Raw genomic sequence first — 21,947 nt, 5'->3', positions numbered from 1 at the left:
AATAATGATTGATGTCGCTGCATGGGGAAAAACAATCTGTGCATCTCAATTCACAGGAGTGCCATGGCCAAATAGCAAATCTGAGATAATTTCATTATCAATGACATTAGAATTATCCAGCCAGCTTTAATTTGAACCACCCCCTCTCTAAGAGACTATTACTGAACATCCACTGCCTTATATTATATTACAGTAGGACGATACCACTGCAATTTTGATACTGCACTTGATATGTTATTGAACAGTTCATCTTGAAAACAGGATTGGCAGTAATGTTTCAGAGCAGCTATGTTTTCACAGGTCAAGAAAGGGTGAGCAGTGTAATAAAATCAAGTTATGGAAATTGTTAATGTTATTCAGCAACCTGTGACATTGCCGCTAAATACTTGTTGTTGTCATTTCTATAACACGTAGCGCTATTAAATTCAAGCCCCAAGTGTTAGAGATGTATGTCCATTCATTAGCTACAAGGTTAGAGAACAACAACTCATTGAGCGAGGGGTTTGTAGAGCAGAGGAATGAGCTCCATGCATTGTACATAGTGTTGCTTTATCCCTCTGTTCGCGCTATCTATGGATACATTATAGTCTTTAGACCTAATGAGGATGGGTCCTTTACAGGCATTTCCTGATGATTCAGCTATTGTCAGTTGTATCTCCCGGGGAGACAGCACTGGTTGTAGAAAAAATAATTGAATCATTTGTGTTGTGTGGTGTGGGGCTTAGCACTGGGAGCTCACTGAATTGCAATCCAAAGACCTTTGTGCACTCCAAAATGAAGCTACTGTACAACTCTGATTACAAATCAAGACATAGCGGATAGTGATACTGTATAATGTTCTTTACACTGCAGATATTGTGTTGCACTACTTGATGATACATTGTGAACAAGTATGGGATTAATTAATCGAATTAATTTTAGTATTAATATTTGTTGACATCGGTGAAAACACATTTGATTAAAAGTGTTTACAGCAATTGAACCCGACATTATTTCCATGTGGACAAATGCATCATGTTTGCCCTTTAGCCGTAAAAAAAAAAGTGATGTTGTTGTGAATGTCTGGTAGGCTATTCACGCATATATTATTGAGTATGCACACTTTTTCCTGTTCTTATTATTTATCTAGCCAGGCTATAGCTTTCCCACACAGCATTAACTATGCTGCTCTCAGTAACCACAAATGGGGCCTGACTTGTTTTTGCCTCTAATCAATCTGCCATTCAATCAGTATATCGACTGGTGTTTGATAGAGTACCACCCAAAGTCCCGATGTGGCTGAACAGTGCTGTAATGCTGATTTGATTACAGAAAGTATATGGAAACTAAAAACAGACAGGTGTAGAGGGGGAAAAAACAGACAGGTGTAGAGGGGGGAAAACAGACAGGTGTAGAGGGGGGAAAACAGACAGGTGTAGAGGGGGAAAAAACAGACAGGTGTAGAGGGGGGAAAACAGACAGGTGTAGAGGGGGGAAAACAGACAGGTGTAGAGGGGGAAAAAACAGACAGGTGCATAAGGACAATTCGGAGTTGATGGGTTTGACATACAGTACCAGTCAAAAGTTTGGACACACCTACTCATTCCAGGCTTTTTCTTTATGTGAAGACGTCAAAACTATGAAATAAGTTTAAACAAATCAAAATATATTTGAGATTCTTCAAAGTAGCCACTCTTTGTCATGATGACAGCTTTGCACACTCTTGGCATTCTCTCAACCAGCTTCATGAGGTATTGTAGTCACCTGGAATTCATTGGGGAGTCCCATAGGGCGGCGTACAATTGGCCCAGCGCTGTTCGGGTTTGGCCGGTGTAGGCCGTCATTGTAAATAAAAATGTGTTCTTAACTGACTTGCCTAGTTAAATAAAGGTTAAATAAATAAATAATTTCAATCCAGGTGAAGCTGGTTGAGAGAATGCCAAGAGTGTGCAAAGCTGTCATCAAGGCAAAAGGTGGCTACTTTGAAGAATCTCAAATATATTTAGATTTGTTTATGATTCCATATGTGTTATTTCATAGTTTTGATGTCTTCACTATTATTCTACAATGTAGAAAATAGTCAAAATAAAGGAAACCCCTAGAATGAGTAGGTGTGTCCAAACTTTTGACTGGTACTGTATATTACTTAAACAACGGATCTACAAATACGGAGAGGTGAAAGGATGGGAGGAAAACTCTAAATAAATCCTGAAAGACTGAAAACAATGCATTCATTTATTCACATGCATGAGTCCCTTTGAAGACATGGATAGAAAAAAATCAAAATGAATTGTGTTTCATTGTAATTACTTGAGCCAGCCCAAAATGTATTTTTACTAGTCCTATAAAAGTCGCCATATAATCCCTCTTCCTACAATATGTGAGCGTTTGTATTTTACATTGTGCACAAACAAGAATACATGCTTCTTCTGACTGTGGTGCTTCTGACTGTTTAACAGCCAACATGAAAGCAGCCTACTAATGATCTAGCTGTGAGTACAAACGCTCATGTCTGTTTTTGACATTCTGCAGGCAGGCTTGGCATCAGCTGTAAGGCTGAGATTATGCACTGGAACATGGGCTGGCTGTGTTATCATCAGCACTGTATTGTTCCCAGTAAAAGCATATGCATAGTCAAGGAACAGCAAGTCCAGTGGGCACGCTTTAGGGCATACTCTGCATATGCATGTTGTCTTCTCTTCGCTCCACTTTCACAATTCCCAACACCACCCCTCCTCAACTTCCTTCCTTTCGACTAAATGTATAAAAAAATATTTAAAAAATAAAGAAAGGAAAGTTGAACGAACGCACTGGTGGCATGTTGCATAAGCATTTCATCTCAGCGGCCTCCTCCTAGAGGTTTTTTCACATAAAAGTGTAAGGCCGACAGAATGTTCAAAGTGTTCAAGATCAAAGGGAGCACTGTTTTTGACTGACTGGGGGATTGGATCAGGGGTTATACTGTGTCAGACCAGATCACATTTTTTGCTCTCTGATTCATTTCTATGGAGTCTTCTGGCCTACAACGCTGGTAGAAAATCACACACTGGTGGCTAATTCTAATCAGCTTTGCCTGTGCTCAAAACTTAATTTTCAAATTGATGATAAATGAAAGGTTTATTCGATGAATGTGTTGAAAAGAGCCCACGTCCTTGAGGATATACTTATATATTTTACATCCTAGTTGGCCTTGTTAGACAGAGCACAATGGGGCAGTTAAAAATTCAATTAGATTTCATTTGGTTTTCATGGCACTTTTCAAAACCCCCATTTTTACAAGTTTAAAGGGATAGCTCTTATTGTATTGATTGTATTGTATTGGTACTGTGTAAGTAATCTATAGTGTGTCAGCCACCAAATATGCTAGGCTTATCCACACTTAGAATGAGCTTTTTTTTTGTGTAAATCAATGGGAGTGGTGGGACACTTCTAATGCATCCAATAATAAACACCATTTCACTTCAAACCCGGTGAAACGGTCCCTTTAGGCAACACTCAGAGGTACAAAGTCCCTTGAAATGACATTCAAGGAAGTGACTCTGGCATGGGCCGTGCATAAGTTGGTTAGACGGGCAGAGTCATCGTTTTTCTATTTGTTATTGTATAGTCATTAGAACTTAACTTTTGGGATGACCAAGACTTTCAACATAACTGAGTCTTATGGATGGATCCCCACGGTCAAACGATTGTGATGCTATTGAAGAGATTGTTAATGACTGGCTTACAGTAGGCTCTATAGCTTCCCAGAATCCATCAGAGAAGTGCTTCGAGTCATACACTCGCACACTGCTCTTGCAATATCTGTACACCGTGAGAATATTGCGATAGTGATAGTCACTTCTCGACTACCTCGACGGCCAGGAGGAAGACGCCACACAGCCAGGGATGGGAAATAATTAGCCACGATTATTCATCTAGTTTCCCCATTGAAGTGTCACTGTCTGATACATCATATCTAGACCACTGAGAGACTGATGTCCCATGGAGCCCTAATCAAGGCAGACTTGTTAAAGATGGAGACGGCGAGGAGTGGGCTTGCGTAGCCGAGTCTGGCTCTGTCAATCAGTACAATCACAACACTGCAAGTTGGAAACTTAGGGATGTCATCATAGGACACCGGTTCATTAGGGATGTCAAATATAGAGATACTGTGTGTCTCAGGAGACAACTGAGCTGTCACTCAGATTCAACCAAGCCACACATTTGTTTCTGGAAGATCTAAACAAATCTGTCGACTTTGAAGCCACTGCGTTGCCTGTCCCATAAGGTCATTTTTATAGTCCCGTACCCCTTCAAACATTCAACCTCCAGCTGCGTACCCCCTCTAGCACCAGGGTCAGCACACTCTCAAATGTTGTTTTTTGCCATCATTGTAACCTTGCCACACACACACACTATACAATACATTTATTAAACATAGGAATGAGTGTGAGTTTGTGTCACAACCTGGCTCGTGGGAAGTGACAAAGAGCTCTTATAGGATCAGGGTACAAGTAATAATACAATAATAATCAATAATTGTGCTCTTTATTTAAACATCTTACATATAAAACCTTATTTGTTCATCTAAAATTGTGAATAACTCAGCACAGGTCAAAGAGAAGGGTGTGCTTGAAAGGATGCACATAACTCTGCAATGTTGGATTGTTTTGGAGAGAATCTCGGTCTTAAATCATTTTCCACACACAGTCTGTGCCTGTATTTAGTGTTCATGCTAGTGAGGGCCGAGAATCCACTCTCGCATACAGTGGGTACGTGGTTGCAAAGGGCATTAGTGTACTAACAGCGCATTTTGCCAAGGCAGGATACTCTGAGCACAGCCCAATCCAGAAATCTGGCAGTGGCTTCTGAATAAATTCAATTTTCACAGAACCGCTTGTTGCAATTTCGATGAGGGTCTCTTGTTCAGATATTGGAAAGTGGACTGGATGCAGAGCATGAAAGGGATAACGAATCCAGTTGTTTGTGTCATCCATTTCGAGAAAGTACCTGTGTAATTGCGTACCCAACTCACTCAGGTGCTTCACTATATCACATTTTACATTGTCCGTAAGCTTGAGTTCATTTGCACACAAAAAGAGAAGAGCTCCAACTTCTTAATCATAGCCTCAATTTTGTCACACACTTTGAATATAGTTTCTGAGAGTCCCTGTAATCCTAGATTCAGATCATTCAGGCAAGAAAAAACATCACCCAGACAGGCCAGTCGTGTGAGAAACTCATCATCATGCAACCGGTCAGAAAAGTGAAAATTATGGTCAGTAAAGAAAACTTTAAGCTCGTCTCTCAATTTTTAAAAACGTGTCAATACTTTGCCCCTTGATAACCAGCACACTTCTGTATGTTATGAAAGTGTTACATGGTCGCTGCCCATAACATTGCATAGTGCAGAAAATACACGAGAGTTCAGGGACCTTGCTTTAACGAAGTTAACCATTTTCACTGTAGTGTCCAAAATATTTTTCAAGCTGTCAGGCATTCCCTTGGCAGCTAGAGCTTCTCGGTGAATGCTGCAATGTACTCAAGTGTCGTCAGGAACAACTGCTTGCACGCGCGTTACCCTGTCATAGCTTTTGCGCCATCAGTACAGATACCAACATGAGCAGCAGCTACGTTTGGCTACATACGGACCGTTAGTGGAATTACCACGAGAGAGTAATGTGGTTAATGTGATTGGATGTTCATTATTTGACTAGGCTACCTGTATTTGACATTGTGTTGTGATTTTGCTGAACACTAGATGGTAGGATTTATTTTTGACAGTGAAACGAGGCTACTCGTGCGAGAGAAAAAAACTCACCCAAATGTATAGCCCCATTGGAAAATATAAATGGACTGTTTGGCGTACCCCAGTTTGAGAATACCTGCTCTAAGACATCGCTGATCAAGCGGAGGCAAACTAGTTAACGCACTGTCTTGCACTGTGACATCACCTTCCTGAAATCTAAGGGTCAACTGTCTCTCAGAGGAACCAGCTATCAGTTAGCTGATGGCTCGGAGTATGTTGTGAGCATCAAATGGATTCCCGGAGCATGTTGCTAAACCAATACATACAAACTAAATGTTTCATACATAGGCAACGTTTTCTGTGAATCATCTCTCTATAATCCATTAGGAATGTGTTTATAATGCTGCATTTCACCCCATAGTGCAGTGACTGATGTACACTGAGTGTACAAAACATTAAGAACACTTGTCTTTCCACGACAGACTGACCAGGTGAATCCAGGTGAAAGCTATGACCCCTTATTGATGTCACTTTTTATATGCACTTCAGTCAGTGTGGATGAAGGGGAGGAGACAGGTTAAATAATGATTTTTAAGCCTTGAGACAATTGAGAATGTGTGCTATTCAGAGGGTGAATGGGCAAGACAAAAAATGTTAGTGCCTTTGAACGGGATAGTAGGGGCCAGGCAAGAACTGCAACGCTGCTAGATTTTTCACGCTCAACAGTTTCCCGTGTGTATCAAGAATGGTCCACCACCCAAAGGACATCCAGAGAACTTGACACAACTGTGGGAAGCATTGGAATCAACACACTTTTGCCAACTTGTAGAGTCCATGCCCTGGCAAATTGAGGCTGTTCTGAAGGCAAAAAGGGGTGCAACTCAATATTACTAAGGTGTTCACAATGTTTGGTATACTCAGTGTACATGCATTCATAAATACATTTGTAAAACACATGTATGCTTTACACACAGGCAGGCACCTGACTCCTTACCATAAATGCATGAATACAAGTCCTTCAAAGAGAGTGCTACTCTGGTAAATCATTTATTGCCAGCATGGCTTACACAATTTCTATCATTACCTGATCCAATGAACATGACTAAATGACCTGTTGGACAATTGTCAAATCTGCAGTTTATGGGGCAGTTTATTGGACACACTCACACACACATACGCATACACAGACATACACACACTCATACACACACATACACAGACATACACACACACGCATACACAGACATACACACACATGCATACACAGACATACACACACTCAAACTAGCATGTCAGGGAAATTACAAGGTCTTTGCCTCTACCTGTATACATTTGACATTTTAAGAACATCGTGAGAGACTTTCCCCCTCAAATACTGTCCTCCAGGGGGTTCCGAAGTCATGTCCTAAAAAACGGGAGCACTCTTCAATGCAAGGTGCAGCTCCCCGGGTCATGCTAATATAGAGCTGGCTAATCCAGCGGAGAGAGAAGTGTGGATGTCAATCTGAGCTCTGCGTGTCCCCAGGCCCTTCCAAAGCACAGTTCCGCCACTTTGAAATGCAAAAAGCGTAGTCCTACTGTAGCACTGATGCTGCCTTTTCAGATAGTAACTTTTTAAGGGGGGGGGGGGGGGGGAGAAGCCCAGAAAGTCTGGCATTCGGCAAACTGGCGATGCACTGACCAGCTGCCAGCCAAGCCTAGATCTCATGGGCGGACATTAATAAATGAGATCCGGCTCTCGAACTCAGAGGTCTGCATGTGAAACCAGAATTGGAGTGTATCAAATGGGAGGGTGGCCAATTGGAAGCATGAAGAGAGTCTGAAATACATGCAAATCTGAAATCAAAGAGTTATCGTCAGAAAGCAATGTTGTTTTTGATCAACAATAGCCAGGGATGTTGCTCCATATTAATTTATTGCTAGCCTAGTTTCATTGCATCTTAACTTTTGACACAGTTCACAAAGCAGGTGCTGCTAAGCTTCATTATATCAAGGCTTCAAGTCATGTATTTGGGGTATGAATGCAGTTTCTACCGTAATATCTCCTCTTATTGTAAGCTGGTTACAGAGTTTCACTGGATAATGATATGAGAGATTATAACCAGCCAGGCAAAATCACAAGTAGGCCTACTCTGTCTATCACTACAGTCAATAATAGCCCACTTGCACCTAAGCAGTGAGTAAAGTATATTTAAATATATTGAATTTAACCATACATTTGTCCAAATTTGCCCTTACAATTCTCTACTACCATTGTTGAGCATTTGTGGCCTAAAAAGATTAATTGGGAATTTAACCTTTTTTTGCTCATTTAGTTTCTGTGTGTACTATGTGAAATACAATTGTAATGTTAGGCATTGACTAATATTCATGTTATGCACAATTTCATGGACACCAATTTCAATCTACTGTTATTCCATAAATAAGGGCCATGAATTCAGAATGAGACAATTACAAATGTATTACGTTTTATTTAGCCGACATACAAACACATCAGGAGAGGGATTTAGTCAAATAACATTTTAAAGTTAGACACATTGGAACAGGAGGCATATTTATGCCTTTTTTATTTTGTATTTTTTTTTCACCTTTATTTATCCAGGTAGGCCAGTTGAGAACAAGTTCTCATTTACAACTGCGACCTGACCAAGATAAAGCAAAGCAGTGCGCCAAAAAAACACAGTTACACATAGGATCAACAAAAGTACAGTCAATAACGCAATAGAAAAATCTATATACAGTGTGTGCAAATGGAGTAAGGAAGTAAGGCAATAAATAGGCCATAGTAGCGAGGTAATTACAATTTAGCGAATTAACACTGAATTGCTAGATGTGCAGATGATGTGCAAGGAGAAATACTGGTGTGCAAAAGAGCAAAAAAGTAAATAAAAACAATATGGGGATGGTGTAGGTAGGTAGTTGGGTGGGCTATTTACAGATGGGCTATGTACAGCTGCAGCGATCGGAAAGCTGCTCAGATAGCTGATGCTTAAAGTTAGTGAGGGAGATATAAGTCTCCAACTTCAGCTATTTTTGCAATTCGTTCCAATCATTGGCAGCAGAGAACTGGAAGGAAAGGCAGCCAAAGTGGGTGTTGGCTTTGGGGATAACCAGTGAGATATACCTGCTGGAGCGCATGCTACAGGTGTGTGTTGTTATGGTGACCAGTGAGCTGAGATAAGACGGAGCTTGACCTAGCAAAGACTTATAGATGACCTGGAGCCAGTGAGTTTGGCGACGAATATGTAGCGAGGGCCAGCCATCGAGAGCATACAGGTCGCAGTGGTGGGTGGTATATGGGGCTTTGGTGATAAAATGGATGGCACTGTGATAGACTGCATCCAGTTTGCTGAGTAGAGTGTTGGAGGCTATTTTGTAAATGACATCGCCGAAGTCAAGGATCGGAAGGATAGTCAGTTTTATGAGGGTATGTTTGGCAGCTTGAGTGAAGGAGGCTTTGTTGCGAAATAAGCCGATTCTAGATTTAATTTTGGATTGGAGATGCTTAGTATGAGTCTGGAAGGAGAGTTTACAGTCTAACCTGACACCCAGGTATTTGTAGTTGTCCACATATTCTATGTCAGATCCGTCCAGAGTAGTGATGCTAGTCGGGCGGGCAGGTGCGGTCAGCGATCGGTTGAAGAGCATGCATTTAGTTTTGCTAGTGTTTTAAGAGCAATTGGAGGCCACGGAAGGAGTGTTGTATGGCATTGAAGCTCGTTTGGAGGTTTGTTAACCCAGTGTCCAAAGAAGGGCCAGATGTATACAGAATGATGTCGTCTGCATAGAGCTGGATCAAGGAATCACCCGCAGCAAAAGCAACATCATTGATATATACAGAGGAAAGAGTCGGACCGAGAATTGAACCCTGTGGTACCCTCAGAGAGACTGCCAGAGGTCTGGACAACAGGCCCTCCGATTTGACACACTGAACTCTATCTGAGAAGTAGTTGGTGAACCAGGCGAGGCAGTCATTTGAGAAGAAGCCAAGGCTGTTGAGTCTGCCGATAAGAATACGGTGATTGACATAGTCGAAAGCCTTGGCCAGGTCGATGAAGACGGCTGCACAGTACTCTTTTATCAATGGTGGTTATGATATCGTTTAGTACCTTGAGCATGGCTGAGGTGCACCCGTGACCAGCTCGGAAACCAGATTGCACAGCGGAGAAGGTACGTTGGATTCGAAATGTTCAGTGATCTGTTTGTTAACTTGGCTTTTGAAGACTTTAGAAAGGCATGGCATGGAAATAGGTCTGTAACAGTTTGGGTCTAGAGTGTCTCCCTCTTTGAAGAGGGGATGACAGCGGCAGCTTTCCAAACTTTGGGAATCTCGGACGATACGAAATAGAGGTTGAACAGACTAGTAATAGAGGTTGCAACAATGGTGGCGGATCATTTTAGAAGGATAAGGTCCAGATTGTCTAGCCCAGCTGATTTGCACGGGTCCAGGTTTTGCAACTCTTTCAGAACATCTGCTATCTGGATTTGGGTGAAGGAGAAGATGGGGAGACTTGGGCAAGTAGCTGTGAAGGGTGTGGAGCTATTGGCCGGAGTTGGGGTAGCCAGGAGGAAAGCATGGTCAGCCGTAGAGAAATGCTTATTGAAATTCTCTATTATCGTGGATTTATCGGTGGTGACAATGTTTCCTAGCCTCAGTGCTGTGGGCAGCTGGGAGGAGGTGCTCTTATTCTCCATGGACTTTACAGTGTCCCAGAACAGTTAGAGCTACAGGATGCAAATGTATGTTTGAAAAAGATAGCCTTTGCTTTCCTAACTGACTGTGGGTATTGGTTCCTGACTTCCCTGAAAAGTTGCATATCGTGGGTACTATTCGATGCTTGTGCAGTACGCCACAGGATGTTTTTGTGCTGGTCAAGGGCAGTCAGGTCTGGAGTGAACCAAGGGCGGTTTAAGGTGGTGAGGAAATTACTTTTAAAGAACAACCAGGCATTCTCAACTGACGGGATGAGGTCAATATCCTTCCAGGAAGCCCGGCAAGGTCGATTAGAAAGGCCTGCTCGCAGAAGTGTTTTAGGGAGCATTTGACAGTGATGAGGGGTGGTCGTTTGACCGCGGATCCATCGCGGATACAGGCAATGAGGCAGTGATCACTGAGATCCTGGTTGAAAACAGCAGAGGTGTATTTGGAGGGAAGGTTGGTCAGGATAATGTCTATGAGGGTGCCCATGTTTACGGATTTAGGGTTGTACCTGATGGGTTCCTTGATTTGTGTGAGATTGAGGGCATCTAGCTTAGATTGTAGGACGGCCGGGGTGTTAAGCATATCCCAGTTTTAGTCACCAAACAGAACGAACTCTGAAGATAGATGGGGGGCAATCAATTCACATATGGTGTCCAGGGCACAGCTGGGAGCTGAAGGGGGTCTATAACAGGCGGCAACAGTGAGAGACTTATTTCTGGGGAGATTTTATTTATTCATTAGAAGCTCGAATTGTTTGGGCATAGACCTGGAAAGTATGCCTTATCTGTGTTCTTTCTCCACTTTCACCCTGCCTGCGTTGGAGGTAGTTGAGGAAATCTGGCCTCACTGGTTAAGTACAGTACAATCTCTGCCCCCATTAAGGTAACTGGATGCATGCTAATTACTCCAAGTGAATTGCACCTCTAGGCAACAGTACAGCTGCAGATAAAAGCAGTCATAGGAAGCCCCGTGATACAATAGCATGAGCTGAAACATTTGCTGCTAATGCTCTTTGTGCTTTATTTCCCTTTATTTTTCACTATAAAGAAGAAAAGGACAACATCTGCTTCATCCAGATTTGTATGTATTTTTATTTATTTTTTACCACGATTGGATGATTTGGTTACATTTCAAATTGAGTGAATTACTACCTTATGATTAGCCTTAAGGTATTATCATGCCACATTCAGTATTGAGTCTTTAAAAAGTCAATGCAATACAAAATGACAAAAAACAATGTTTGTTTTTTAAAGTATGTACTGTACTGAATTGTGTAGCCAAGACACTCTGACAAACCATAACTATGTAAATCTGTCTTCAAAATGTATGGTATGTAGTTGAATGGAGAAATATGGAATTGTGGCCGCTTGTATGACATTAGACAACTTGTTACACTGTTATTCCACAGACACAGCAATAGAACAGTGTCTATTATCAGAACAAGTCCAATGTAATAGCTTCCCAAAGTGCCCCATAGAACACTTAAGTTGTGTTTTACCTGCATAACACAGACCCCAACACAAACAAATATATTCTGCTTTGCAAAGTTCAAGTGGGTTGTTTTGTTAATTCACATGTCTTACCATTTCTGCATACAGTGTCTCATTTAGGAGCACTGAAAATTTGTTCACCATTTTGTATGATGGAATCCTAATAAACCGGTGTAGGACATATACTTGGAGAAAGAAAATCATAATTCATACAGTCAAGAAGTACAGTATTGGGCCCTGCAACACATGTGGTGATTATTCATGAAACACTTTGCGTGCTTTGCCTGTATTTGTTGTGCAAGACTGCACTTAAGTTAATGAGATTTCTACAAAGATTAGCGGGGAGCTTTTGAATATAATAGCCTGGAGCCTCTTCAGTGAAGTTTGGGCAATGTACTCATTATTTTTCAATCTACTCATACATACTTATAGCGCTGACACTGCTGTGACAATTAAAACATTATGATGTAGTCCCGCTGTAACCTCATTACCTGCTTTTAAAATGGGATCCCTTACAGTATGCTTCATGACAGTGAATTATGACTTAGCACTATTTCGCACCAGAGCATACCATATTGATCCTCTGACCTGGAATAATACCACCAATGTACAGGAATATGCCTAGCAGACATTTAAAGCAATTGTACCCAAATTGTGAAATGAATCCACCCTGAACTCTAGATAGTAACTATTGTACTAGGGATCTCTTTTTGTCCGATTGGCGAGATCATATGACGTATGAACGTGTGTGTCGGAAACCTTTTCAGTTGGTATTACGATGGGGAAGATGTTGAGTGACTTTGGGGTGGCTTTTTATTGGGACTCTCTCTCTCTCTCTCTCTCTTTGTTCATAAACTACATTCTCTCAGGTTATTCTAATTCCTTGGCTTGTTTATGCTCGGTGTTTCAGTGACAAAGCATCAAATAAGCAACATCATAAAGCTCAGCTTCCATGTTGGAGGTTCGGTTGGAGGAAATAAGATACTTTGTTAGGGTATATGTAGTCGTGGCCAAACGTTTTGAGAATGACACAAATGTTCATTTCCACAACGTTTGCTGCTTCTGTGTCTTTAGGTATTTTTGTCAGATGTTACTATGAAATACTGAAGAATAATTACAAGCATTTCATAAGGGGCAAAGGCTTTCATTGACAATTACATGAAGTTGATGCAAAGAGTCAATATTTGCAGTGTTGACCCTTCTTTTTCAAGACCTCTGCAATCCGCCCTGGCATGCTGTCAATTAACTTCTGGGCCACATCCTGACTGATGGCAGCCCATTCTTGCATAATCAATGCTTGTCAGAATTTGTGGGTTTTTGTTTGTCCACCTGCCTCTTGAGGAATGACAACAAGTTCTCAATGGGATTAAGGTCTGGGGTGATTCCTGGCTATGGACCCAAAATATCAATGTTTTATTCCCCGAGCCACTTAGTTATCACTTTTGCCTTATGGTAAGGTGCTCCATCATGTTGGAAAAGGCATTGTTCGTCACCAAACTGTTCCTGGATGGCTGGGAGAAGTTGCTCTCAGAGGATGTGTTTGTACCATTCTTTATTCATGGCTGTGTTCTTAGGGGAAATTGTGAGTGAGCCCACTCCCTTGGCTGAGAAGCAACCCCACACATGAATGGTCTTAGGATGCTTTACTGTTGGCATGACACAGGACTAATGGCAGCACTCACCTTGTCTTCTCCGAACAAGCTTTTTTTCCGGATGCTCCAAACAATCGGAAAGGGGATTCATCAGAGAAAATGACTTTACCCCAGTCCTCAGCAGTCCAATCCCTGTACCTTTTGCAGAATATCAGTCTGTTCCTGATGATTTTCCTGGAGAGAAGTTGCTTCTTTGCTGCCCTTCTTGACACCAGGCCATCCTCCAAAAGTCATTGCCTCACTGTGTGTGCAGATGCATTCACACCTGCCTGCTGCCATTCCTGAGCAAGCTCTGTACTGGTGGTAACCCGATCCCGCACCTGAATCAACTTTAGGAGACGTTCTGGCGCTTGCTGGACTTTCTTGGGTGCCCTGAAGCCTTCTTCACAACAATTGAACCGCCCTCCTTGAAGTTCTTGATGATCCGATAAATGGTTGATTTAGGTGCAATCTTACTGGCAGCAATATCCTTGCCGGTGAAGCACTTTTTGTGCAAAGCAATGATGATAGCAAGTGTTTCCTTGCAGGTAACCATGGTTGACAGAGGAAGAGCACCGCCCTCCTATTGAAGCTTCCAGTCTGTTATTCGAACTCAATCAGCATGACAGAGTGATCTCCAGCCTTGTCCTCGTCAACACTCAAACCTGTGTTAAAGAGTGAATCACTGACATGATGTCAGCTGGTCCTTTTGTGGCAGGGCTGAAACGCTGTGGAAATGTTTTCTTGGGATTCAGTTAATTTGCATGGCAAAGAGGGACGTTGCAATTACTTGCAATTCATCTGATCACTCTTCATAACATTCTGGAGTATATGCAAATTGCCATCATACCATCTGAGGCAGTAGACTTTGTGAAAATTATTATTTGTGTAATTCTCAAAACTTTTGGCCACTACTGTACAGGGCTTACGGAAAGTATTCAAACTTTTTCCACATTTTGTTAGGTTACAGCCTTATTCTAAAGTAGATTAAATTGGTTTTCCCCCTCAGCAATCTACACACACCATACCCCAAAATGACAAAGGCAAAAATAGTTTTTAGAAATGTTTGCTAATTTACTAAATATAAAAAACTGAAATATCACATTTACATAAGTAAGTATTCAGATCATTTACTCAGTACTTTGTTGAAGCACCTTCGGCAGCAATTACAGCCGTACGTCTTCTTGACCTCGACCCTATTGAAGCCTTTGCAGATTGTGTAATTCTCCTTGATGTGAACCAACTCTGTGGGCTCTGGTGTGACTGGAGAATATCATGATAAATGGACTGGCCAATGATACATCATCATGTTTGACTTGACTCATCCAATGGGAGAGCGGAAAGTCTGAGGTAATATGAGGGATTTGACCAGAATGAAAATGTAGTACTGCATATTTATAGCCACTTTTATTAAGGACATACTGTATAGTGCCTTCGGAAAGTATTCAGACCCCTGACTTTTGTTAGGTTACAGACTTATTCTAAAATGTATTAAATAGTTTTTTCCCTCATCAATATACACACACAATACCCCATAATGACAAAGCAAAAACAGGTAAAAAAAAAGGAAATATCACATTTACATAAGTATTCAGACCCTTTACTCAGTACTTTGTTGAAGCACCTTTGGCAGCGATTACAGCCTCGAGTCTTCTTGGGTATGACGCTACAAGCTTGGCACACCTGTATTTGGGGAGTTTATCCCATTCTTCTCTGCAGATCCTCTCAAGCTTTGTCGGGTAGGATGGGGAGTGTTGCTGCACAGCTATTTTCAGGTCTCTCCAGAGATGTTCGATCGGTTTCAAGTCCGGGCTCTGGCTGGGCCACTTAAGGACATTTAGATTCTTCTCCCAAAGCCACTCCTGCGTCATCTTGGCTATGTGCTTAGGGTCGTTGTCCTTTTGGAAGGTGAACCTTGACCCCAGTCTTAGGTGCTGAGGTTTTCATCAAGGATCTCTCTGTATTTTGCTCTGGTCATCTTTGCCTGACTAGTCTCCCAGTCCCTGCCGCTGAAAAACATCCCCACAGCCTAATGCTGCCACCATCATACTTCATCGTAGGAATGGTACCAGGTTTCCTCCAGATGTGACGCTTGGCATTCAGGCCAAAGAGTTCAATCATGGTTTCATCAGTCCAGAGAATCTTGTTTCGCATGGTCTGAGTGTCGTTAGGTGCCTTTCGGAAAACTCCAAGTGTGCTGTCATGTGCCTTTTACTGAGGAGTGGCTTCCATCTGGTCACTCTACCGTAAAGGCCTGATTGATGGAGTGCTGCAGAGATGGTTGTCCTTCTGGAAGTTTCTCCCATCTCCACAGCGGAAGCTCTAGAGCTCTGTCAGAGTGATCATCGGGTCCTTGGTCACCTCCCTGACCAAGACCCTTCTCCCCCGATTGCCCAGTTTGGCTGGACGGAGAGCTCCAGGACGACTCTTGGTGGTTCCAAACTACTTCCATTTAAGAATGATAGAGGCCACTGTTTTCTTGATGACCTGCAATTTTGCAAACATTTTTTGGTACCCTTCCCCAGATCTGTCCCTCGACAAAATCTTGTCTCGGAGCTCTACAGACAAATAATTCGACCTGAAGCCTTGGTTTTTTCTCTGACATGCACTGTCAACTGTGGGACCTTATATAGACAGGTGTGTGCCTTTCCAAATCACCGGTTTTCCCTTTGTCATTATGGAGTATTGTGTGTAGATTTTTAAAATCCATTTTAGAATAAGCCTGTAACGTAACAAAATGTGTAACAAGTCAAGGTGTCTGAATACTTTACAAAGGCACTGTACACTTGAAAAAGAAAAGGAGACAGGATAGTGAAGTTTTGATGTCTTCACTATTATTCTACCATGTAGAAAATAGTAAAAAATAAAGAAAAACCCATGAATGAGTAGGTCTGTCCAAACTGGTACTGTATTTACAATCACATTTTAAGAAGCAGACTAAAGATAATAATTTTAAGCCAAATATTGATGCTATACATTCATACCTTCCTTTCAACTTAGTCTGAGAGCACCTTGGGGAAAACTCTAAAAATCAGTTTCATTGGAAAGTCTTTGTGTTTGCCAAGTGGCATTTGTTTTCCATACAAAGCACTTCCAATGACTTACATTTTTGGGATTATGTAAAATAACAAGTCATTATTTTGAGGATGATCACATTTACATATATGCCGTGCCAGGATATCCGAGTCTTTTCATGGTCTTTGTAATGTCAGCCTGATCTTAGTACTTCAGAGGGCGTGCTACTAAAGTACCTTGGATAGCAAGGCCATATACCATAGTGAAGTATTTGAGAAAAATATCAGAACTAAAACACAAGATTGTGGTTGGTCAGCGTGAGGTAGAGTTTGTTGAAGTTGTCAAACCACAGAGGGAAATTCACATTGGTCAAAATGTGGAGGAAATCAAGTGACCACATCTCAGTGTAGTTGAATCTTCCTATAGCCTAATCACAGGCGATATAGAAAAACTCCCTCGCCTCTTAACTAACATTGTGAAGTGGAGGAATCGTCAGAAGCAGCTGTGAAGAGTCTAGTGGGGAGACAGGCCTGTGCCCTCCAACATACCCGCTCCACTGCCTCTTGATTAGTCTCCTGAATAACCAGAGCTGAACCAGAGCTTCAGGTTACCGCCAAGGATGGATTACCATGTCAGAGTCTGACAGACTGTCGAGGTGGAGGAGAAAACAAACCCCCTGGTCCTCGTTAGTGTGATCTGTGTTCCCATGCTCCACCATGCCCCCTGTGACTCCTGCTTCCTCCCCTGGGTATCCACACCCTGGCTGGGTGTAGTAGCCAGATGTGCTTTGTCTCCATCTGGTCCATTCCAGAGGGTAAGTGTCCTGAGTTTACAATGAGAGCTGGATGGGTAGCCACGCTTGCAGCATACTGGAGGGTGATATCACACAGATATTTAGAAATGGGAGTGACAGGCAATGAATGAGAACATTTGACAATGGTAATCTACAGATGAGAGGCAAACGAGAGAGTGAGAGTGGCCATACTATAATTCGGTAGAATTCTTACTTCAGATGCACATGAAACTCACATGCTTGGGTCAGTTATGGGATATTTATTAGGAAAATTCCAGTAATAATGATTTTGCAACTTTCTGATTGTCAGCCTATATCTCTACACTTAGAACACTATAATATTGTAAAATTCAAGCTATATTCTGAATATATCTTTGAACATTGCATTTTGATATGACTTGAAAAATACAACTTTTGCTGACATGGTTAAGACTGCTAAGAAATTGCTTGTTGCATGGCATTGATGATTATTTTTTGCTTGAAAACAACTTCAATTAATTGTATAACTTTTCAGAATAATTTGATGATAGAGGGGAATTAATAAAATATGAGCAATGTACCAGCGAAACCTTAGTAGAAGAAAAACAACTTTACAAGCAATTAAACTAATTAAACTATCAAGAACCTCTTGCGAGATATCTTATCAATTCAAAACTTCAATGTTTCTAGGAAGAGTCTTGGTGGTTCCAAACTTCTTCAATTTAAGAATGATGGAGGCCACTGTGTTCTTGGGGATCTTCAATGCGGCAGAAATGTTTTGGTACCCTTCCCCAGACCTGTGCCTCGACACAATCCTGTCTTGGAGCTCTACGGACAATTCCTTCGACCTCATGGCTTGGGTTTTGCTCTGACGTGCACTGTCAACTGTGGGACTTTATATAGACGTGTGTGTGCCTTTCCAAATAAGGTCCAATCAATTGAATTTACCACAGGTGGGCTCCAATCAAGTTGTAGAAACATCTCAAGGATGATCAATGGAAACAGGATGCACCTGAGCTCAATTTCGAGTCTCATAGGAAGGGGTCCGAATACTTATGTAAATAAGGTATTTCTGTCTTTTATTCGGAATAAATATACAACAAAAAAATAAAAAATCTGTTTTTGCTTTGTCATTATGGGGTATTGTGTGTAGATTGCTGATGACATTTTACAATAAGGCTGTAAGGTAACAAAATGTTGAAAAAGTCAAGGGTTATGAAAACTTTCCGAGGGCACTGTACATTTAGGAGAAACTAATTACTACATATATGAGGAAACGTGAACACGCTAAACAATTTATAAGGGTCAGATTCATCACAGTCTCTACAAGGCCTGACTTTACCTAATATCTGGACTCTTCATCTGTTTGTCTCATCTTTCTCTCCTCCTCTTCACACATCGCTCATGTTCTCATTTTCCTCCCGCTCTCATTTGTTCGCCTCCCTCTTATGTTTCTCTCTCACTACCCTCTGCTCTCTCTCTCTCTTTTCTCTCTTCATCCTCACTGATTGCCATCTCTATCCCAGGTTTCAGTGCCTTCTGTTCCTTGTCATTTCATTCCCCTTTTTCACCTGGACTGCACTCTTGTTGTTCTCATTTTGTCCCCTCTCTCCTCTTGTGTTGTGTTTAGGGTTGCAAACCTACTGGTAATTTAGCAAAGTTACCGGAATCTTCATTAATTTGGGTAATTAACAGGAAATCTATGTTAATCTAACTTTGGGAATTTGTACTTGAAAAACTTTTACAAAATTGTTTAATGTATAGTATTCATGTATTATGTGTCCATATTGTCCATTAGTTTCTAGGAAATAGACCATATGGTTCAACAGAAAATAGCCTAATTAATGAAAAAAGCATATAAATCAACAATGCCATTATTTTCAATTAACTCTGCACGTCTTCCAACTATTGACTTTTTTTTCCCACAACAAATACATATTGACATATAAAAAAAAACGTTTGTAAATGATATTTCATGCTGAAACCCTCATATTAAACACAAATGATATTCACTATGGTTTATATTTCGTTTTTTTTTACAGCTTTGTTTTTATTTAACACTTGATAAGGCAACAGATGACCAGAGATTATTAAGAACATCTGTGACAATCTGAATTACCCCAAAGGGCCACTAGATGTCTTGTGATAGATTACATAAAATCTAGTAGTTTACTGGTAATCTTTGAAAGTTTCCAGTAATATACCCTCCCTTTGCAATCCTAGTTGTTATTCACAACCAAACCCGATACAGGTCGGCAGGGCGCCTATCGGTTAAGAGCATTAGGCCAGTAACTGAAAGGTCGCTGGTTTGAATCACTGAATCGGCAAGTTGGAAAAATCTGCCATTTTGTCTTTGAGCAAGGCGCCGTGGATGTTGATTAAGGCAGCCCGCGCACCTCTCTGATTCAGAGGGGTTTAGTTCAATGAGGAAAACACATTTTGGTGGAATCATTCAGTTGTGCAACTGACTAGGTATCCCCTTTCCCTTCCGTACACAGGTTTTTAGGCAGGTGCATCAGTTATTTTTGGAAATGTATTCAGTATGATAGTACACAAACCCCCTTCATTGGCCATGGGTGGAGCTGAGAATAGAATGTAGGATTCAATTGAGGTTGCTTAGTATGTTGTATCATGCTATTTTTATTTTGTCTGTATAATGGCAAGGAAAGCAAAGGGTGGATGTGATTGTAAATAACATGCTTTGAGGTAGGCAGACTCTTGGGTAATTGGAGATGGTGCTGATAAGTGTTCCTCGTCGTGTGATGGAGAGGTCTAAACTTTTCATGTGAGGCCATTTTTATGTAAATGACTTGTTCTAAGCATTCAGACAGTGTATTATTACTCTGAAATTGTCCAGTAATTTATGGTAGATGTAAGGCTAACGTTGTAATGAAATTCTACCCCCATGTCAGTCGTATTAATCAGTATAGCCAGAGGACTTACAGCTCTGACAACTCGTGTCAGGCATCACCCTACATCTGATGATGCACCTCCACCAAGACAGAGGCAACAAGTAAGTTATTTTTGACATTTCTGACAACGGTGGGAGAACTGTGAATACGACTCAAAAAATTGTGAATATCCCACATATTTGAAGGTTGGTAGTAGAGCAAAAATAAGAAATTCCATCTCCAATGGGATAACAAAATGATATTCTAGTTGTTGATGGCTCCCCTTCACCAAATAAAGGAAGATGTGCTTCAGTAATAAAAAAAGAGGCATAGAGTGACAAGACTTGTTTCTCATAAGAAAACAAAAAGTACTGTATCTGCACTGAACAGTTCAGTGTCTTGATCTTTTCCAGTGCTTTTTAGACATACAGTATTTGCATACACAATATCGGTGCTCAAGAAGTATGAGACACCTCTGGGAGTTGTATAAAATGTCCCTAATATAAAAATAGACAGAGGTGTCATTTATATTTGATAACAGGTTGATCCTTATCCCTTTAAAATATGAAAGCCAGTATTTTCACGTCATGTTAATATATTTTCTTTAACAATGTGTAACAGATTTTCATAAAAGCCAAAGCAGTGTTTCACGCAATAGAAAAATGGAAATAGAAATTTGTGACGTTTGTGATTATTAAAGTGCTGGTTGTAATTTTTGGGAAACGAGAAAGCAAGACTCATCTGGGAGAACTTTTTAAATAGGCCTAGTGTTAGGGTGTCATGAATCCGTGCTGTGATTAGTCTACTCGCGGTTGAATGCTTTTAAGTGTCATTACCTCAAGACAAGGGCTCATGAAGAGTTTTGTTTCTAAAACAGTTACAAAAGATTTGTTATTCCAAAGTGGCTGTTCTGGGTGAAACTTACTACATAAGGTGTTTGGTTACATTGTATGATGATCCTGTTTTACCAGTCTGTCATTGTCACATGGCACTGCTTTTGGGGTAATATGATCCTTTCATTACCTAAAATAAAATGTACCATCCTCAAAGATAGAACTACCATTTATGGTGCATGCAAATCACCATGAACATAGACATGTTGCATTTTGTGTCATTGTATCGTTATTGACGAAGACCAAGCCAAAAACTTATCCCGTCTGATATTTTTTGATTTTTGTTCTACTGAACATGGCAACATAACAAAAAGGCATTTTAACTTAATGAAGAATGCTTATAGGTCCTCCTTGGGTTTTTTCTTAACCAAAGAGCACCTTTATTCTACAAGGATCCACCAGTATTGTATCCTGTTGCTTTTATTTTTCAAGGCGTTTCATTAGACGGCAATCCTAAAAGTTTTTATTTATTAGAAAGGGTCTATACTATGCCATTTCTGGAGTCAATATTTTATTTAAATATACTTTTGCGGTAGATTTGTAGTATTAGACTTCAATATTCTAGCGACCATGTGTTGATAAGCGTAGATATTGACTCTGCCAATTGAGTATGCTTTCGTTGATGCAGCTGATGGCACGCAGGGCTGCGGTCCAGGTTAAGGGTTCGCCGACCACTTACGGACAAGCTCACTCTCCCTGCCTGTTTCCATTACAATATGGTTTGGTATCACATTTGATTTGAGATGGTGCTCTTCTAATGGCCTGTGTGCTGTGACTGACTTTCTTTGAGCCTTTGTTTTTGTTCTTTTATTTTTTTCGACTTCAAATGAGAGGCTCAGAAATTGG

At 41.0% G+C, this 21,947-nt stretch overlaps 1 protein-coding gene across 1 annotated transcript in view; it reads left to right on the top strand.

Annotated features, from left to right (window-relative positions):
- LOC115136976 (limbic system-associated membrane protein-like) overlaps positions 1-21,947 on the top strand; it is a 454,780-nt gene that overhangs the window by 269,987 nt on the left and 162,846 nt on the right. The gene's annotated exons all lie outside the window — the stretch shown is intronic.

The sequence above is a fragment of the Oncorhynchus nerka genome, linkage group LG11 (assembly GCF_034236695.1).
Source record: "Oncorhynchus nerka isolate Pitt River linkage group LG11, Oner_Uvic_2.0, whole genome shotgun sequence".
In the NCBI taxonomy this organism is placed as follows: Eukaryota; Metazoa; Chordata; class Actinopteri; order Salmoniformes; family Salmonidae; genus Oncorhynchus; species Oncorhynchus nerka.
Note: the sequence above shows the minus strand (reverse complement) of the source record. Positions and strands in the feature narration are given on the sequence as shown.